Raw genomic sequence first — 20,817 nt, forward strand, 5'->3', positions numbered from 1 at the left:
ATTGAGACGTAAACCCTCAGATTTACAACAAAGTTTCTAAGGCTGTGATAGAGCAAGAAAAAGCTCTTGAACATACAGCGTTGGGAAAACTGGTCAGCCTCATGCTAAAACAAGGTGAAATTGGACTCTCATCTCACATCTTTTGCAAAAGGTAATTCAAAACAGATTAAAGACCTCAATATTAGGCTCAAATCCATAAGATACCTCAAGGAAAACATAGGCAGAACTCTCCATGATATTGACTTTCAGGAGGTCTTCAATGATTCAATTCATTGGCAAAGAAAAAAATAAACTAAATGCAAAAGTAAACTAACATGCTTCTCCTACTTGTCCAGGGATATGACTCAGTAGTAAAGCACAAGCCTTGCATTGCACATACGATACCCTCAATTCAATCCTCAGCACAGCCAAAAACCAAAGAGGATACCCCAGTGAGTGGGAGGAAAATACCCACACATCATACATTTGACAGAGGGCTAACATTCAAGACCTAGAAAACAATACATCTTGGAAATACATATGTAAACAAATCGAGAACTGGGGAAGGACCAGAGAGACAGCACATGAGTTCAGGCCCACGCCTCCTGCATGCATCAGCTTGGATCATGACTTTAGTTCAATCCCAGGCCAACTAGATGGTTCCCTAACAACTTTAGGGAACACAAAAGAGAGCACAGAGCCAGGAATAGCATCATCATCATCATCATCCCGTTGACTGTCGAATTTCTAGAGTGGTCTCAGTAACGTCTCCATTTGTCCTAGTCCTGAGATTTTAGAAGCCTCTCTTTACTCATCCTTTCCAATGGTACCTCATCAGAAGCTCTTTCAGGGTCAGGGGAATGAGACCCATTATTGTTACTGGATTTGGCATATGAATACACCATGGGGAGTTTGCGAGGCTCTCCCATGTGGACAGGAAACTCTCAGTAGCTTGCCAGGTTCTCCCAGAGGGAGAACTAGGCTATAAGATGTCACTTCCGGGAGTTTGGTTTTATAGTCTCCGGGTGTTGTTTAGAAACAACAGTTCCAACAAGGGTGTGCTTTAGCCGCTCTGGATGGCTGTATGGAAGCTTTTCAGAGCTGAGAGGTGGGAGCTTTCCAAGGCAGTGTGGCCCCAAGCTAGCAGTGGCTCCGAACTACTGAAAGACTCTAAAATTCTGATATTTCAGATTAGAAGGCCTTGGGGCTTGGCTTCCTGAACGGCCACCAGTTAATCGCCCCCATCCTATCCCGTAACAGATGACAAATTAGAACCACAATTTAGCCTCTTATTTGGACTTCACTAGGGCAGCCTGACCACCACAACCATATTAGGTCAATAGTCCATACAACATTCCAATCAACATTTCCCCACAAAAGACAAAAGCAAACAGAAGCGCAAGAATCCAATCTGCAAAAGTCACAACGGTAAAGTAATGCACAAACACACCAGGCTTAGTGAGTGAGGACGCTAGCCCAGATAACCCAAGCAGTAATAATGAACTATATAAACTCAGACAAGAAACTTAGAAGGGAGCTGTTAAGGATGCATAAGAAGCTCAAAGAAATAATGGAACACACCACCAATAAATTACAAGAGGATCTGAGAGCAGAAATGAGGAAAACACAAACAGAAATGGCTGATCTGAAAAACACTGGACTGGCTAGTGAAATGAAAATCTCACTGGAAGGCCTCAGCAGCAGAGTAACAGCTGCTGAGGACAGAATCTGTGAGCTCCAAGACGAGGTGCAGAGAATCTCCAGATCACAGCAGAACAAGGGAAAGTGGCTCAAAATAAATCAACAGATGGGGGCCGGAGCGATAGCACAGCGGGTAGGGCATTTGCCTTGCACTCGGCCAACCCGGGTTCAAATCCCAGCATCCCATATGGTCCCGTGAGCACCGCCAGGAGTGGTTCCTGAGTGCAGAGCCAAGAATAACCCCTGTGCATTGCCAGGTGTGACCCAAAAACAAAAACAAAAACAAAATCAACAGATGACAAAAGAATATTTGGATGAATTTAAGAACAACATAAGAATCACTGGGGTAGCAGAAGGACGGGAAGAAAATCCTGATGTGAGTGCTTTTCAAAAAAAAAAATTTCAATGGGGAGGGAGGTCAGAGAAATACTACAGAGATTAAGATAGTATTTCCCTTGCCTGTGGCTAACCCTGATTTGATTCCCCACCATCACGTGGTTCCCCCCTCCCCCCCGCCAGCACTGTCAGGAGGACAAAACTGGAATTAGGCCCTAATACCCCTGGGTGTGACCCCAACCCTCCCCCCCTTCCCAAAATTTAAAATATAATAACTACAGGACTGGGGTGATAGCACAGTGGGTAGGGAATTTGCCTTGCACTCTAGTGACTCAAGTTCAATCTCAGAATCTCATGTGGTCCCCGTATACCACCAGTAATAATTCTTGAACAGAGAGCCAGAAGTAACCCTTGAGCATCACCAGCTGTGACCCAAAAACCAATTAATTAAATAATTAATTAATAACAATTAAAAAATAGTACTGTCTGATCCAGTAATTCCAATCCTGGGCACCTACCCCAAGAACACAAAAATATCAAGTGAATGGGACTGGAGCAATAGCACAGCGGGTAGGGCATTTGCCTTGCACTTGGCCAACCCGGGTTCAATTCCCAGCATCCCATATGGTCCCCTGAGCACCACCAGGGGTGATTCCTGAGTGCAGAGCCAGGTATAACCCCTGTGTATCGCCAGGTGTGACCCTCCCCCCCAAAAAAAAAATCAAGTGAAAAATATTATAATGACAGTGATCATCATTGGAGCACTATTTGCAATCACCAAGACCCTGTGCCCAGGGATGCATGAAAAGATAAAGAAATGTAGCATAGACACACAATGAAATACCAATCACTATAAGAAAAGATGCTACATCTCAGAACTAAAAGGTTCCATGAGAAGTGAAATAAGTCAGAGGGAAAAGGACAAATTCTGAATGATCTCGCTCATAAGTGATAACTAAAGAAGCAAAGCAAGGCACTGGACAAGGTCCAGTGAAAACAAACCCTTGGACTCTGACAACAGAACCAAGGTAACAAGAGGGCTGCAGGGTTGGGGGAAGGGAGGCAGGGGTTCGGTGGACCAGAAAGGACCTAGGGACAGAGGTAGAGAGCTTGGGGCACTCCTGATGGCACAGTAACTTTGTATACCAAAAGCATAAACATTAACACTATCGTAAATCATGTGACCTCAGTAAAGAAATCAAAAGTCACACTTAAAGTTTTTTAGATGAAAACCAATATTTGAGCTAAATTAGATGTTTTTTTTTATAGCCTAAGTGACATCTGTCATTGCAATGGTTACCATGAGTAATAGTGCCCACCACATGAGTAACAGTACTCACAATGTGAGTAACTGCGGATAGTGTTTGGCAGGTAACACCAAGCTTACATACTGTACTGAAAAAAAAAAACTAATACTGATAGCTGTGCTTGTACTGGCCGTACTGTACCTTGGATATATAAGCAGATCTACTTAATGCCCTTTGGAGAGTTTATTTTGCCTTGACAGGCAAATAACTATAATTTTTCCTTCTATAATGAACAAAATGAGTATCAACTTTTTATTATAATGATGCTCTCTTGGGGCTGGAGCGAAAGCACAGCAGGTAAGGCATTTGCCTTGCATGTGGCCAACCTGGGTTCGAATACCAGCATCCCATATGGTCCCCTGAGCACCGCCAAGGGTAATTCCTGAGTGCAGAGCCAGGAGTAACCCCTGTGCATTGCTGGGTGTGACCCAAAATAATAATAATAATAATAATAATAATAATAATGATGCTCTCTTTTTGAGGAACAGAGGAACTCCCATCCAGCAGTGCTCAGGGGACCATGCAGTGGTAGGGATTAAACCTGCGACTCTTGTATGCACAGCATGTATTCCAAGCATTTTTGAGCTATCTTCCTGGCCCTATAATGATACTCCTTTAAAAAACAATTTTTTTTCATTGAATCACTTGAATCATAAAGTTATTCATGATTGAGTTTCAGGCACACAATATTCCAGCACCAATTCCTTCACCTCTGTCTACTATACTCTTAGAAAAATCCCTCTGATATTGATGCTTACAACTTGCGGGTTGACGCAGAGAGATTGTAGGATAAAGGGGAAAATTCTGTTTGGTGATAGAGTAAGCGGTTGTTCAAAAGCCATACAAGGAGTAAGGACTTTGCCCTGCATGCAGCCAACCCGGGCTTGGTCCCTGGCATCCCATATGGTCCCCTGAGCACTCACGGGAGTAATTCCTGAGCACAGGACCAGGAGTAACCCCTGGGCATTGCCAGGTGTGGCCCAAGAATAAACAAACAAAAGTCATGGAAGGACTGAGGTCTTTATAATGTTCCAAAGTCCTGGTACAGCAAAGGAATGAAATGCACAGTAAAACTCATGTTGTATAGGGGTGTGGGGGTGCGGGGTGGAGCTATACTGTGATTCTTGGTGGTGGAATATGTGCACTGGTGAAGGGATGGGTGTTCGAGCATTGTATAACCGAGACTTAAACCTCAAAACTTTGTAACTTTTTGGGGCTGGAGTGATAGCACAGCGGGCAGGGCGTTTGCCTTGCACGCGGCCGACCTGGGTTCGATTCCCAGCATCCCATATGGTCCCCTGAGCAGCCAGGGGTAATTCCTGAGTGCAGAGCCAGGAGCAACCCCTGAGCATCGCTGGGTGTGACCCAAAAAGCAAAAAAAAAAAAAAAACTGTAACTTTCCACATGGTAACTCAATTAAAAAATTTAAAAAAAACACACAATGGGGCGGAGAAGCCCCCTCCCCGCCCCCTGCCCGCCGCGGCTCGGGGCTTCTCCTGAAGCCCCTGCCTGGCACCTTGCCGCCGCCGCCGTCGGATCCTGACCAATCTCCATCCTGCAGGTAAACAGGCAATCCTTTGGAGAGCCTGCCTCAGCGCGGAGAAGCCCCCTCCCCGCCCCCTGCCCGCCGCGGCTCGGGGCTTCTCCTGAAGCCCCTGCCTGGCACCTTGCCGCCGCCGCCGTCGGATCCTGACCAATCTCCATCCTGCAGGTAAACAGGCAATCCTTTGGAGAGCCTGCCTCAGCGCGGAGAAGCCCCCTCCCCGCCCCCTGCCCGCCGCGGCTCGGGGCTTCTCCTGAAGCCCCTGCCTGGCACCTTGCCGCCGCCGCCGTCGGATCCTGACCAATCTCCATCCTGCAGGTAAACAGGCAATCCTTTGGAGAGCCTGCCTCAGCGCGGAGAAGCCCCCTCCCCGCCCCCTGCCCGCCGCGGCTCGGGGCTTCTCCTGAAGCCCCTGCCTGGCACCTTGCCGCCGCCGCCGTCGGATCCTGACCAATCTCCATCCTGCAGGTAAACAGGCAATCCTTTGGAGAGCCTGCCTCAGCGCGGAGAAGCCCCCTCCCCGCCCCCTGCCCGCCGCGGCTCGGGGCTTCTCCTGAAGCCCCTGCCTGGCACCTTGCCGCCGCCGCCGTCGGATCCTGACCAATCTCCATCCTGCAGGTAAACAGGCAATCCTTTGGAGAGCCTGCCTCAGCGCGGAGAAGCCCCCTCCCCGCCCCCTGCCCGCCGCGGCTCGGGGCTTCTCCTGAAGCCCCTGCCTGGCACCTTGCCGCCGCCGCCGTCGGATCCTGACCAATCTCCATCCTGCAGGTAAACAGGCAATCCTTTGGAGAGCCTGCCTCAGCGCGGAGAAGCCCCCTCCCCGCCCCCTGCCCGCCGCGGCTCGGGGCTTCTCCTGAAGCCCCTGCCTGGCACCTTGCCGCCGCCGCCGTCGGATCCTGACCAATCTCCATCCTGCAGGTAAACAGGCAATCCTTTGGAGAGCCTGCCTCAGCGCGGAGAAGCCCCCTCCCCGCCCCCTGCCCGCCGCGGCTCGGGGCTTCTCCTGAAGCCCCTGCCTGGCACCTTGCCGCCGCCGCCGTCGGATCCTGACCAATCTCCATCCTGCAGGTAAACAGGCAATCCTTTGGAGAGCCTGCCTCAGCGCGGAGAAGCCCCCTCCCCGCCCCCTGCCCGCCGCGGCTCGGGGCTTCTCCTGAAGCCCCTGCCTGGCACCTTGCCGCCGCCGCCGTCGGATCCTGACCAATCTCCATCCTGCAGGTAAACAGGCAATCCTTTGGAGAGCCTGCCTCAGCGCGGAGAAGCCCCCTCCCCGCCCCCTGCCCGCCGCGGCTCGGGGCTTCTCCTGAAGCCCCTGCCTGGCACCTTGCCGCCGCCGCCGTCGGATCCTGACCAATCTCCATCCTGCAGGTAAACAGGCAATCCTTTGGAGAGCCTGCCTCAGCGCGGAGAAGCCCCCTCCCCGCCCCCTGCCCGCCGCGGCTCGGGGCTTCTCCTGAAGCCCCTGCCTGGCACCTTGCCGCCGCCGCCGTCGGATCCTGACCAATCTCCATCCTGCAGGTAAACAGGCAATCCTTTGGAGAGCCTGCCTCAGCGCGGAGAAGCCCCCTCCCCGCCCCCTGCCCGCCGCGGCTCGGGGCTTCTCCTGAAGCCCCTGCCTGGCACCTTGCCGCCGCCGCCGTCGGATCCTGACCAATCTCCATCCTGCAGGTAAACAGGCAATCCTTTGGAGAGCCTGCCTCAGCGCGGAGAAGCCCCCTCCCCGCCCCCTGCCCGCCGCGGCTCGGGGCTTCTCCTGAAGCCCCTGCCTGGCACCTTGCCGCCGCCGCCGTCGGATCCTGACCAATCTCCATCCTGCAGGTAAACAGGCAATCCTTTGGAGAGCCTGCCTCAGCGCGGAGAAGCCCCCTCCCCGCCCCCTGCCCGCCGCGGCTCGGGGCTTCTCCTGAAGCCCCTGCCTGGCACCTTGCCGCCGCCGCCGTCGGATCCTGACCAATCTCCATCCTGCAGGTAAACAGGCAATCCTTTGGAGAGCCTGCCTCAGCGCGGAGAAGCCCCCTCCCCGCCCCCTGCCCGCCGCGGCTCGGGGCTTCTCCTGAAGCCCCTGCCTGGCACCTTGCCGCCGCCGCCGTCGGATCCTGACCAATCTCCATCCTGCAGGTAAACAGGCAATCCTTTGGAGAGCCTGCCTCAGCGCGGAGAAGCCCCCTCCCCGCCCCCTGCCCGCCGCGGCTCGGGGCTTCTCCTGAAGCCCCTGCCTGGCACCTTGCCGCCGCCGCCGTCGGATCCTGACCAATCTCCATCCTGCAGGTAAACAGGCAATCCTTTGGAGAGCCTGCCTCAGCGCGGAGAAGCCCCCTCCCCGCCCCCTGCCCGCCGCGGCTCGGGGCTTCTCCTGAAGCCCCTGCCTGGCACCTTGCCGCCGCCGCCGTCGGATCCTGACCAATCTCCATCCTGCAGGTAAACAGGCAATCCTTTGGAGAGCCTGCCTCAGCGCGGAGAAGCCCCCTCCCCGCCCCCTGCCCGCCGCGGCTCGGGGCTTCTCCTGAAGCCCCTGCCTGGCACCTTGCCGCCGCCGCCGTCGGATCCTGACCAATCTCCATCCTGCAGGTAAACAGGCAATCCTTTGGAGAGCCTGCCTCAGCGCGGAGAAGCCCCCTCCCCGCCCCCTGCCCGCCGCGGCTCGGGGCTTCTCCTGAAGCCCCTGCCTGGCACCTTTCCGCCGCCGCCGTCGGATCCTGACCAATCTCCATCCTGCAGGTAAACAGGCAATCCTTTGGAGAGCCTGCCTCAGCGCGGAGAAGCCCCCTCCCCGCCCCCTGCCCGCCGCGGCTCGGGGCTTCTCCTGAAGCCCCTGCCTGGCACCTTGCCGCCGCCGCCGTCGGATCCTGACCAATCTCCATCCTGCAGGTAAACAGGCAATCCTTTGGAGAGCCTGCCTCAGCGCGGAGAAGCCCCCTCCCCGCCCCCTGCCCGCCGCGGCTCGGGGCTTCTCCTGAAGCCCCTGCCTGGCACCTTGCCGCCGCCGCCGTCGGATCCTGACCAATCTCCATCCTGCAGGTAAACAGGCAATCCTTTGGAGAGCCTGCCTCAGCGCGGAGAAGCCCCCTCCCCGCCCCCTGCCCGCCGCGGCTCGGGGCTTCTCCTGAAGCCCCTGCCTGGCACCTTGCCGCCGCCGCCGTCGGATCCTGACCAATCTCCATCCTGCAGGTAAACAGGCAATCCTTTGGAGAGCCTGCCTCAGCGCGGAGAAGCCCCCTCCCCGCCCCCTGCCCGCCGCGGCTCGGGGCTTCTCCTGAAGCCCCTGCCTGGCACCTTTCCGCCGCCGCCGTCGGATCCTGACCAATCCCCACTCTGCTGCTTAGGGGCGTGTCCTCATCTCAGGGGGCGTGGCCTAAAAGTGGGCGTGGCCTCTTTCCGGAGCGGCGGCCGCTAACGCGGCCGCAGTTATTCTTTGCTACCTCAGCTCAATCCGTACTGTGTATTCCTTTCAAAACTCACTTTTGCGATCTCAAACATTTATGTAAAATAGCCATTAGCTTAGGCTGACAGTATAAAAGCTATCAGGGAATAACGGAAGTTTAGCACAATCGGAGCCCCTTCTTCCCACAAAAAGGAAGAGGAATAAATAACTACAAGGTTCCAACTCTGCACTTCCGTGACAATATGAAGAAACAGCGAAAATCCCCTCCACCAAGAGAGGGAGAACAAAAGATACTAGAAACCTCAAAACAGTCTCCCAACATCTACGACCTCTCAGATAAACAATTCAGAGAGGAAATATGGAGGAGATTCGACCTACTCCAAGCAACTATGGAACAGACATCCAATAAATTAAGGGAGGAGATGAATCAAGCGCTCGAACGGTCTACCAAGAAAATACAGGAAGAAATCAGAGCAGAAATGAGAGCAGAAATTTCAAACCTTCGAACGGAAGTCTCACAAATACAGCAATCAGTAGATGAAATAAAAATCTCACTAGATGCCCTCAACAGCAGAATGACTACAGCCGAAGACAGAATCAGCGAGCTTGAGGATGAGCTGCAGAAAGCTTACAGACAGCAACAAATCATGGCCAAAGACCTCAAAATGGCTATAGAGCGAATCAGAGCCCTGGGGGATGACTTCAAGAGGAACAACATAAGAATCATTGGAGTACCAGAACCACAGGGAAGTAACGCCAATGAAAAAAACATAGTCAAAGACATCATCGCTAAGAAATTCCCAGAGCTGGAGAAGGCAGGCGTCCAGATACAAGAAGTCCGAAGAGTGCCAGCAAAAAGAGACCCAAATAAAAAGACTCCAAGGCATCTCATAGTCAGAATGGCGGATGCTCTAGATAGAGACACAATTCTACAAGTAGCAAGGTCAAAGAGGGAAATCACATACAAAGGAGCACCCCTCAGATTTACGGCCGATCTGTCAGAAGAAACCCTCCGAGCCCGAAGACAATGGTGGGACATAGTGAAAAAACTCAACGAAATGAATGCCTCACCAAGAATACTTTATCCAGCTAAACTCTCACTCAAACTCGAAGGAACCATACACTATTTCTCAGATAAACAACAGCTCAGGAACTTCATAGACTCAAAACCAATCTTGAATGAAGGTCTAAAGGGGCTACTGTAAGACAAGGAGGAGCCCCATAAGAACAACAAATCCCACAGAAAGATGACACAAAACCACATCACAATAATCTCTCTCAATGTCAATGGCCTAAATGCACCTATCAAGAGACACAGAGTGGCTAAATGGATCCGGAAATTAAACCCAACATTCTGTTGCCTGCAAGAAACACACCTGAACAAACAGAGTAAACATAGACTCAAAGTCAAAGGATGGAAAACAATCCTCCAAGCAAACAACCCCCTTAAAAAAGCTGGAGTGGCCATCCTGGTATCCGACAACATAGATTTCAGGATGAAAAAGATCAAAAGGGACAGCGAAGGTCATTTTCTGTTTATCAAGGGATATGTACAACAGGAAGAAATCACACTCTTAAACGTATATGCTCCTAACGAACGACCGGCTAAATATTTAAAACGACTCCTAACAGACTTCAAAGAGGACATCACTAACAGCACAATTGTAGTCGGAGACTTCAATACGGCCTTATCACCTCTAGATAGATCCACAAGAACAAAACTCAACAAGGAAACACTGACTCTGAATGAAGAAATCGAAGAGAGAGGCCTAATAGACCTATACAGGGCCTTACACCCCAAAAAGAAAGAATACACATTCTTTTCCAGTGCACATGGAACATTTTCAAAAATAGACCATGTACTGGGCCCCAGAACATACCTCAATAGAATCGGAAAAATAGAAATTGTATCAACCACCTTTTCAGACCACGATGCACTGAAGATAGAAGCTAACCACCCACAAATACGGAAAATCAAATCAAACACCTGGAAATTAAACAATTCCATGTTGAACAATGAGTGGGTCAAGAAGGAAATCAAGGAAGAAATCAAAAGATACTTAGAAACAAATGAGAATGAAGACACGAGCTACCAAAACCTATGGGACGCAGCTAAAGCCGTGTTAAGGGGAAAATTTATAGCTCTCCAAGCATTCCTCAGGAAGGAAGAAAGGACCCACATAGATAGCTTGACTTCACGACTCAAGACCCTAGAAAAGGACCAGAGAAAGGACCCCAAACCAGACCGAAGGAAAGAAATAATAAAAATTAGAGCAGAAATTAATGACATCGAAACCAAAAAAACAATCCGAAAGATCAATGAAACAAAGAGTTGGTTCTTTGAGAAAATAAATAAGATTGATAAACCGCTAGCAAGTCTCACAAAGAAAGAAAGAGAGAAAACTCTAATAAATCGAATCAGAAATGAAAAGGGGGACATCATAACAGAAACCAGTGAGATTCAAAAGATCATTAGAGACTACTTTGAAAGTCTTTATGCCACAAAAAAGGAGAACCTAAAAGAAATGGATGGATTCCTTGATTCCTACAATCTCCCAGCACTGAAGAAAGAAGACCTGGAATACCTGAATAGACCCATCAATGTTAAGGAAATTGAAACGGTAATCAAAAACCTCCCCAAAAACAAAAGCCCAGGCCCAGATGGTTTCACTGGCGAATTCTTCCAAACATTTAAAGAAGACCTATTGCCTGTTTTCCTCAAACTTTTCCAGGAAATTGAAAAAACAGGAACTCTCCCAAACAGTTTCTATGAAGCACATATCTCCCTAATACCAAAAGCAAACAAAGACACCACTAAGAAAGAAAATTACAGACCAATTTCCCTGATGAACACCGATGCGAAGATCCTCAACAAAATACTAGCAAATAGGATCCAACAACTCATCAAAAAGATCATACATCACGACCAAGTGGGATTCATCCCAGGGATGCAAGGATGGTTTAACATTCGGAAATCAATCAACATAATCCAGCATATCAACAAAAGTAAAGATAAAAACCATATGATCATATCAATAGATGCAGAGAAAGCATTTGACAAGATCCAACATCCTTTCATGATGAAAACCCTCGCCAAAATGGGGTTTGGAGGAACTTTCCTCAAGATAGTCGAAGCCATCTATCACAAGCCTACGGCAAGCATTATCCTCAACGGGGAAAAACTAAGGGCCTTTCCTCTGAGATCGGGCACAAGACAAGGATGCCCACTCTCACCACTCCTCTTCAATATAGTACTGGAAGTACTTGCGATAGCTATTAGACAAGAAAAAGAGATTAAGGGCATCCAGATAGGAAGGGAAGAAATCAAACTCTCACTATTTGCAGACGACATGATACTATATCTAGAGAAGCCTAAAACCTCTACTAAGAAACTCTTAGAAACAATAGACTTATACAGTAAAGTTGCAGGCTACAAAATCAATACCCAAAAATCCATGGCCTTCATATATGCAAACAATGAGGCAGAGGAAAGGGACATGAAAAAAGCAATCCCATTCACAATCGTGCCCCAGAAAATCAGGTACCTCGGAATCAGCTTAACCAAGGAAGTAAAAGACCTTTACAAAGAAAACTACATAACGCTACTACATGAAATTAAAGAGGACATGAGGAAATGGAAACATATACCCTGCTCGTGGATAGGGAGAATCAATGTTGTCAAAATGGCAATACTCCCTAAAGCGTTATACAGATTCAATGCGATCCCTATAAATATACCCATGACATTCTTCAAAGAAATGGATCAAGCAATCCTAAAATTCATATGGAATAACAAACGTCCAAGGATAGCTAAAACAATTCTTGGGAAAAAGATGATGGGAGGCATCACCATCCCCAACCTCAAACTTTACTACAAAGCAGTAACAATTAAAACAGCATGGTACTGGAACAAAGGCAGAGCCGTAGACCAATGGAACAGGGTGGAATATCCCTACACACAACCCCAAATGTATGACCATCTAATCTTTGATAAGGGAGCAAGAGATGTGAAGTGGAGCAAGGAAAGCCTCTTTAACAAATGGTGCTGGCACAACTGGACAACCACATGCAAAAAAATGGGTTTAGACCTTGACCTGACACCATGCACAAAAGTCAGATCAAAATGGATTAAAGACCTCAACATTAGACCACAAACCATAAGGTACATTGAAGACAAGGTTGGCGAAACCCTCCACGATATTGAAGATAAAGGTATCTTCAAAGGTGACACGGAACTAAGCAATCTAGTAAAAACAGAGATCAACAAATGGGACTACATTAAACTAAAAAGCTTCTGCACCGCAAGAGATACAGTGACCAGAATACAAAGACTATCCACAGAATGGGAAAGGATATTTACACAATACCCATCAGATAAGGGGTTGATATCAATGGTATATAAAGCACTGGTTGAACTCTACAAGAAGAAAACATCCAACCCCATCAAAAAATGGGGCGAAGAAATGAACAGAAACTTTACCAAGGAAGAAATACGAATGGCCAAAAGGCACATGAAAAAGTGCTCTGCATCACTAATCATCAGAGAGATGCAGATCAAAACAACTTTGAGATACCACCTCACACCACAGAGACTAGCACACATCCAAAAAAACAAAAGCAACCGCTGTTGGAGAGGATGTGGGGAGAAAGGGACCCTTCTTCACTGCTGGTGGGAATGCCGACTGGTTCAGCCCTTCTGGAAAACAATTTGGACGACTCTCAAAAAATTAGATATTGAATTCCCATTTGACCCAGCAATACCACTGCTGGGAATATATCCCAGAGAGGCAAAAAAGTACAATCGAAACAACATCTGCACATGTATGTTCATCGCAGCACTGTTTACAATAGCCAGAATCTGGAAAAAACCCGAATGCCCCAGAACGGATGACTGGTTGAGGAAACTTTGGTACATCTATACAATGGAATACTATGCAGCTGTTAGAAAAAAGGAGGTCAAGAATTTTGTAGTTAAGTGGATGGGCATGAAAAGTTTCATGCTGAGTGAAATGAGTCAGAAAGAGAGAGACAGACATAGAAAGATTGCACTCATCTATGGTATTTAGAATAACAGAGTGGGAGACTAACACCCAAGAACTGTAGAAATAAGTACCAGGAGGTTGACTCCATGGCTTCGAGGCTGCCCTCACGTTCCGGGGAAAGGTCAACACAGAGAATCGATCACCAACTACATTGTAGTCGAAGGCCATGTGGGGGAAGGGAGTTGCGGGCTGAATGAGGGCTAGAGACTGAGCACAGCGGCCACTCAACACCTTTATTGCAAACCACAACAGCTAATTAGAGAGAGAAAACAGAAGGGAATGCCTTGCCACAGTGGCAGGGTGGGGTGGGGGGGAGATGGGATTGGGGAGGGTGGGAGGGACACTGGGTTTACAGGTGGTGGAGAATGGGCACTGGTGAAGGGAGGGGTTCCCAAACTTTGTATGAGGGAAGTATAAGCACAAAAGTGTATAAATCTGTAACTGTACCCTCACGGTGATTCTCTAATTAAAAATAAAAAAAAAAAAAAAAAAAAAAAAAAAAAAAAAAAAAAAAAAAACACAATGGGGGTAAAGGAATGGAATTGAATTACCAGAATTAGAAGAAAATAAATAAATAAATAAATAAATAAATAACTCAAGTTGTGGCTTCGCTGATGTCTGGCATGAGGGCAACGGCAGTAGTGACAGCAGCTCACAGAGAAGAGAGGGGCCTCGGGCACGGAGCGCCTGGACAATCATATGGGCCTCCCAGCTTCCTTTCAAGAACGCTTTACGCTTCTTCAAGGTCCGTCCCTGTCCAGTAACAGAGATTACCTGCCATTGAGTCCCGTGAAGCACACGGCAGCGAGAGTAAACAACCCCTGCATGAACTTCCCAGGCTCCCTGTCTGCTCTTGGGCACGGCTGTCCCCACACTGGTGGTGCTCCTGCCTGCAGGCTGCCTACACAGACAGGATGGCTCTGTTTACTTCTGAGTCACAATTAGCTCATGCGATTGCAGCACCATCCCCACATCTTTCAGTCACTTCGGGGAGCTAACACTGGTTCCAGGTTAACCTGCACAGTGAGTGGCTTCAAATGTTTGTATGTATGCCGAAGATGGGGGAAGGGAGCTTGGGGTGGGGGGCTAAACCCGTTTCCTTATTAAGCTGCTTTCTCTCTCTTGGCCTGTCTTTATCTTCTTCGGTAAGAAGCCCAGGATGAATCAGATGTGTAGTTAAAAATATTAAACATGGGAGGCTGGAGCCATAGCACAGCGGAAAGGGCGTTTGCCTTGCACGTGGCCGACCTGGGTTCAATTCCCGGCATCCCATGTGGTCCCCCGAGCACCACCAGGAGTAATTCCTGAGTGCAGAGCCAGGAGTAACCCCTGAGCATTGCCAGGTGTGACTCAAAAAGAAAAAAAAATTAAACAAGGACTCCCAGGGACTGTAAGCTGTTTAATCAAATACCTGTTGGGGTGGAGGGTGTTGGCGCTACACCTGAATCAGCAAAAAAAGGGTGTTTCTAAAGCGTTCATTCAGCAAGGTGCATTTTCCTTGGATCAGAAAAGAGGGACTTTGGCTACTTGAGTAAGTTCTCATGAGGAAAACACCAGACCTGTAACCTCTGCCTCGGGGAGCCATTCCGCATGCTTCTAGAAACACTACCGTGGCATATACAGAGCGGATCCCATCTGGGCCACGCTCATCCTTAAGTCCCCATTAAGTTCTACAAACTTTTGTTTTTTAATTTTTCTGAGTCACCAATGAACTTTGTGTTTTTGTAGAACAGGAATGTTTTTCCTTCCCACCCCATGGGGCATGTCAAGATTAGGAATCTCAGCTCGCAAGTCTGGTTCCTGGGGTGTCCCATGAATCATGGCCCTTTTCAAGGCTCAGTTCAACTATCTAAGGAATTTCAATGGCCCCGTTTGGGTTTCTCCTAGAATCCTCTCGATGGCTCAATCCCAGTTGTTCCCTCAAGCTCTTCTCTCAAGGACCTGCTGAATGGCTGAGGGACTGAGTCTCCTTCACTCTCTCTCTTTGTCAAACAGACACGGGGGCCCATGCTCATATTTCCACTACCATTTCCTCCCACATAAAGGAAGAGGTTCTCCACGCCCGTATTTGAAATGATCCCACAATTTCACAACTTCCTTCATTGACTTTAAAGTTGGTGACCTACTCTAGGTGGGGCGCTGGTAAGGCGGGATGATTTTGGAGAGTTGAGAGCCTTCAAGGAAATAAATGGCTCTGCTGGCATGTTCCTTGTCTGAAAATTCTGTGCCTTTCTCCTGTGTTGATTTCCTAATGTGTCCTCAGTTCCTCTAAGATGTGCTTCTTCTCACGCTGCCATAATGTGTCTGTCATCGTCAAAACTCAGATGAGGGGCCAGAGCAATAGTATAGAGGGTAGGGCATTTGCCTTGCATGTGGCCGACCCATGTTCTATTCCAGGCACCTATATGGTCCCCCAAGTACTGCCAAGAGCACTGAGTGCAGAGCCAGGAGTAGCCCTTGAGCATCACCATGTGTCGAACACACCCCCAAAGAAATTAAGATGCATCTGTCATCTTCAGATACATCTAGTACATTCTAAATTCTCATTCTTTTTATGCTTTTAATGACTGTGCCATGTGGGACAAGATCCCAATTCTTTTTTACCCTCACTCATACAGTTCTAAGGATAGGTGCCTAATAGTTCCAGTGAGAGTCCATTGGTGATCACTGTTTACCACCTAATCATTGAAAAAATAATGCAAACAGCCTTTATTTATTTATTTTGTTTTTTTGGGGGGAGGCACATCTGGCTGTGCTCAGGGATCACTTCTTGTGGCACTCAAGGGATGCCAGGGATCCAACCAAGTAGACCATGTGCAAGGCAAGTTCCTTACCCACTGGACTGTCATTCTGGCCCCAAATGTCCTTTATTTTTTATCCTATTGCTTTTGTTGTAAATTAGGTAACATGATTATAATAGTGTTAACTTTAATGGTTCTGATGGGCAAATTAACTACATCTCCACCACACCACCACACCATACACACAATAAAATACTATGCAGCAGTAGGAAAGTCTGACATCATATAATTTGCTTCAACTAGAATGGGGGTGGAGAGAAACATGTTAAATGAAATAAGCCAGAGGGATAGGAACCGGAACAAATATGCGACAGTCTCACTCATCTATGGTATGCAGAAAAACATAGTAAAGAACAGGCAACAGTTTGGGGAATTCATAGGCTCAAAACTAGTTTTGCAAAAAAGCATTTCTGAGAGCTTCTTGGAGCTGGAGCGATAGCACAGCGGGTAGGGCGTTTGCCTTGCACGCGGCCGACACAGGTTCGATTCCCAGCATCCCATCCCATATGGTCCCCTGAGCACTGCCAGGAGTAATTCCTGAGTGCAAAGCCAGGAGTAACCCCTGTGCATCTCCGGGTGTGACCCCCCCCAAAAAATTTAAAAGTTAAAAAATAAAAATAAATAAATAAATATATAAATAAAAGAGCTTCTTTCCCACTTTAATCCCATCACTAGAGAATCAGCATTCTTCGTTTTTTTTTTGTTGTTGTTGTTGTTTTTACTTTGAGGTCACACCTGACAATGCTCCGGGGTTACTCCGGGCTCTGCACTCAGGAATTACTCCTGGTAGTGCTTGGGGGACTATATGGGATGCTGGGGATTGAACCCCAGTTAGCTGAGTGCAAGGCAAATGCCCCAGCAGCTATACTATCATTCTAGCCCCTCATTTTTTATTTTTAAGTACAAAATTGGGCTTTCATTGTATGTACTTTTTCTTTTAATTTTTATTTATTTATTTATTTATTTGCTTTTTGGGTCACACCCGGCGATGCACAGGGCTCACTCCTGGCTCATGCACTCAGGAATCACCCCTGGCAGTGCTCAGGGGACCATATGGGATGCTGGGATTTGAACCCGGGTTGGCCGCGTGCAAGGCAAACGCCCTCCCCGCTGTGCTATCACTCCAGCCCCTGTACTTTTTCTTTTAACATTAAAAGAATTTCCCTCGCACCATTAAATATTTATTTATTTATTTATTTTGCTTTTTGGGTCACACCCAGCAATGCACAGGGGTTACTCTTGGCTCTGCACTCAGGAATTACTCCTGGTGGTGCTCAAGGAATCATACGGGATGCTGGGAATTGAACCCAGGTTGGCCATGTGCAAGGCAAACGTCCTACCCGCTGTGCTATTGCTCCACTCCCACCATTAAATATTTATAAAAATTTTAAAAGCGCTCCTTTAAAGGACAGGAGAAAGCTCCTGTCACGTGACATTGAATATGGCACTCACTGACAGTGCATATGGCTGCCCTCTTCTAGACTAAGACAGGCTGAAAGCATAAAAGACAATCATCCCAAATTGTCTTTTATTCACTTATTTTATGAAAATTCCATTTGCCATTTCTTTAAGTCTTGTGGGAGCAAGTACTAGGAGTAAATTATTATATGCCTGCCAAGGAGGCATGCTGGGAGCTGGGACAGAACCTGGGGACATTGATGTAGGGAAGGGGACATTAGTGGTGGAATTGGTGTTACAACATTGTATGCCCAAAACAGCTCTATTATGAGCAACTTTGTCAATTTTGGTGTCTTAATAAAAATTAATATTAAAAGTTATTTTATTGGGGCTGGAGAGATAGCGCAGTGGGTAGGGCGTTTGCCTTGCACGCGGCCGACCCGGGTTCAAATCCCAGCATCCCATATGGTCCCCTGAGCACCGCCAGGGGTAATTCCTGAGTGCAGAGCCAGGAGTAACCCCTGTGCATCGCCAGGTGTGACCCAAAAAAAAAAAAAAAAAAAAAGCAAAAAAAAAAAAATAAAAGTTATTTTATTGGGTCAGAGAGATAGTACAGGTGATACGACACTAGCCTTACATGAAGCCGATCCCCAGTTAGATCCCCTGGTTGATCCCAACATATTTGGTCCCCTGGGCCCACCAGGGGTGCTGGGTGCATGGACCCCACAAGTTATTTTATTGACCCATCAACTGACAATTCCAGGAGATCCTCGCTCAATTGTGTCAAAAATAACATTACTGGAAATCATCTTATTTGCAAAAAGCTATGCAACCCTATCATGAAAATGATTCACTTTTTTAATTCAGTCACAGGTATTTTTTTTTCCCACAGGTATTTTAATAAGTTCTTTTGTTTAGACTCCAGAAAGGTTTCCACGCCCTGGCAGACAGCACACCTGACAATGGTTCTTTGGGACAGGGATTCCTTTCGTTCTATTTTCGAATGTGTATGTCTACCCAGCCACTCCCTGGAATGCAGGCTCAGTAAAGACAGGGATGTTTAACTTTTGAGTACTTCGGTATCTGCAGGGCCTGTGTCCAATACCTGAAAGGTATTCAGTGATATATTTCAGTGATATATTTCATATATATATATGATAAATATTTTGGATGTTTATACCAAAGATATAAAACTATGGGTGTTTATTTCTTTTCCAACTATTATTGTCATACTAGTCAAGATCACTCTAGACAAGAACTGAGTGTTGAAAGTAGGTAATGGAATATACATGATAACCTTTCATGATCTGTTACTACAAACCATACTGTCCAAAATTAAGGAGATGGGGGGTAGAACAAAAGGTAAAGTTGGAGACTTCAGGTGGAATCCAGGGCAGTGGCACCTCCATTTCTTCATCCCCCAACCTCCCAAGAGGGGAATTTCAGCCCTATCTCATCGGGTGATTATGCAGATTAAGGTGCTAACTGCTAAATTCTTACCATATTTCACAGCATAATCATCCCATCCTGCTTTTTCCAGTCCAAAATCTGGTTTACAGCCTGTTCCTCTTATAATCTTCACACAGTTTAATTCTGTTCTTTGTGGAGCGATAGCACAGTGGGTAGGGCATTTGTCTTGCACGCAGCTGACCCAGGTTTGGTTCCTCCACCCCTCTCGGAGAGCCCAGCAAGCTACCGAGAGTATCTCGCCTGCACAACAGAGCCTGGCAAGCTACCCGTGGAGTATCGATATGCCAAAAACAGTAACAACAAGTCTCACAATGGAGACGTTACTGGTGCCAGCTTGAGCAACTCGATGAGCAACGGGATGACAGTCACAATGGAGTTTAAAAGGTGAACAGCCCAGTAGTGTATCCGCCATGGCCTAGGGACTCACATTTATCTTCCACACTATGGGGGTAGCCTGGAATTCTCAGTGTATGTAAATAGATTTATTTTCTTTTTCTTTTTTCCTTTTTCCCTGTTTTTGGTTTTTGGGTCACACCCACTGATATTCAGGGCTACTCAGGGATTATTCAGGTGAGCTCTTGGTAATCATATGGAGTACCGGGAACCAAACTCGGATTTGCTATGTGCAAGGCAAATGCCCGCCCTGCTGCACTGTTTCTCCGGCCCAATAGACTTTTTTTTTTTTTTTTAGTGTCTGACAACATAGATTTTTTTTTCCATTTTATTTTTTTATTTTTTTTAATTTAAATTTTATTGAATCACCATGTGGAGGGTTACATAGTTCTCAGGATTATGTCAGTTATACAATACTCAAACACCCTTCCCTTCACCCGTGCCCATATTCCATCACCAACCACCCCATTATACCTCCCGCCCACTCCCGCCCCCCAGTCCCCGCCCTTGTAAGTGATAAGTTTCACTTCGTTTACGCTTTATCTTGGTTACAGTCCATGTTTCAACACATAACTCACTATTGTTGCTAGGGTTTCCCCCCAAAAAAGAGAAGACAGTCCCACTGTCAAGGAAGCATTTGATGGCTCTCCATTGCTGAGAATGTAGAAATATTAAGTCCCGCTGTTTGTTACATAACTATTCTATTTTTCCCCCCCTCGTCCCGCGCCACCGAGATCACGCCTGTTTAGTAATCACCACGCTGCCTGACAAAGGGAAAACAAACCAAAAAAGATGGTTATTTCCCGTCATCAGCCAGCGTGGGGCTCTGGCTTAGTTGATAGTCTGGTAGAATGTCTGCAAGCAGTTTCTGGAACCAAAAGTAATACGCTGGTATCGGCCCCGGCTCGAGATTCCACCAGCGTCCCGCTGTTCCAAGTACATAATAATTTATTCCCTTGTATCCCATTCCCATGCCACCAGGTCCGTGTCAGCTTAATGGACATCATACTATGGTTAACGCCACGCCGCGTTTCTTCCCGAGAAAGAAGGATATTTCTTCTCAGCCGGCGTGGGGATATGGCTTAGTTCAGTCTATAGAGATGGCTACCACTTTGGTAGCCTTCGATATTTCAGCACAAGATTTACTATTCTTGTTAGGATTTCCCACCAAAGTCCGACCCATTAAAAAGGAACCATTTCATATTGGTGATGATTAAATGACAATAGGTTGCACGGCCATGGCAGCGGCCTCGCGGCTTTGAATTTCTGTATAAAGTCCAGGGAAAGTACAGCCAGAAATTACACATCGCTACAAACTTTATTTTATTTTTTTTTTAATTTATTTATTTTTAATTAGAGAATCACCGTGAGGGTACAGTTACAGATTTATACACTTTTGTGCTTATACTTCCCTCATACAAAGTTTGGGAACCCATCCCTTCACCAGTGCCCATTCTCCACCACC

Source organism: Sorex araneus, chromosome 2 (genome assembly GCF_027595985.1).
Source record: "Sorex araneus isolate mSorAra2 chromosome 2, mSorAra2.pri, whole genome shotgun sequence".
Lineage (NCBI taxonomy): Eukaryota > Metazoa > Chordata > Mammalia > Eulipotyphla > Soricidae > Sorex > Sorex araneus.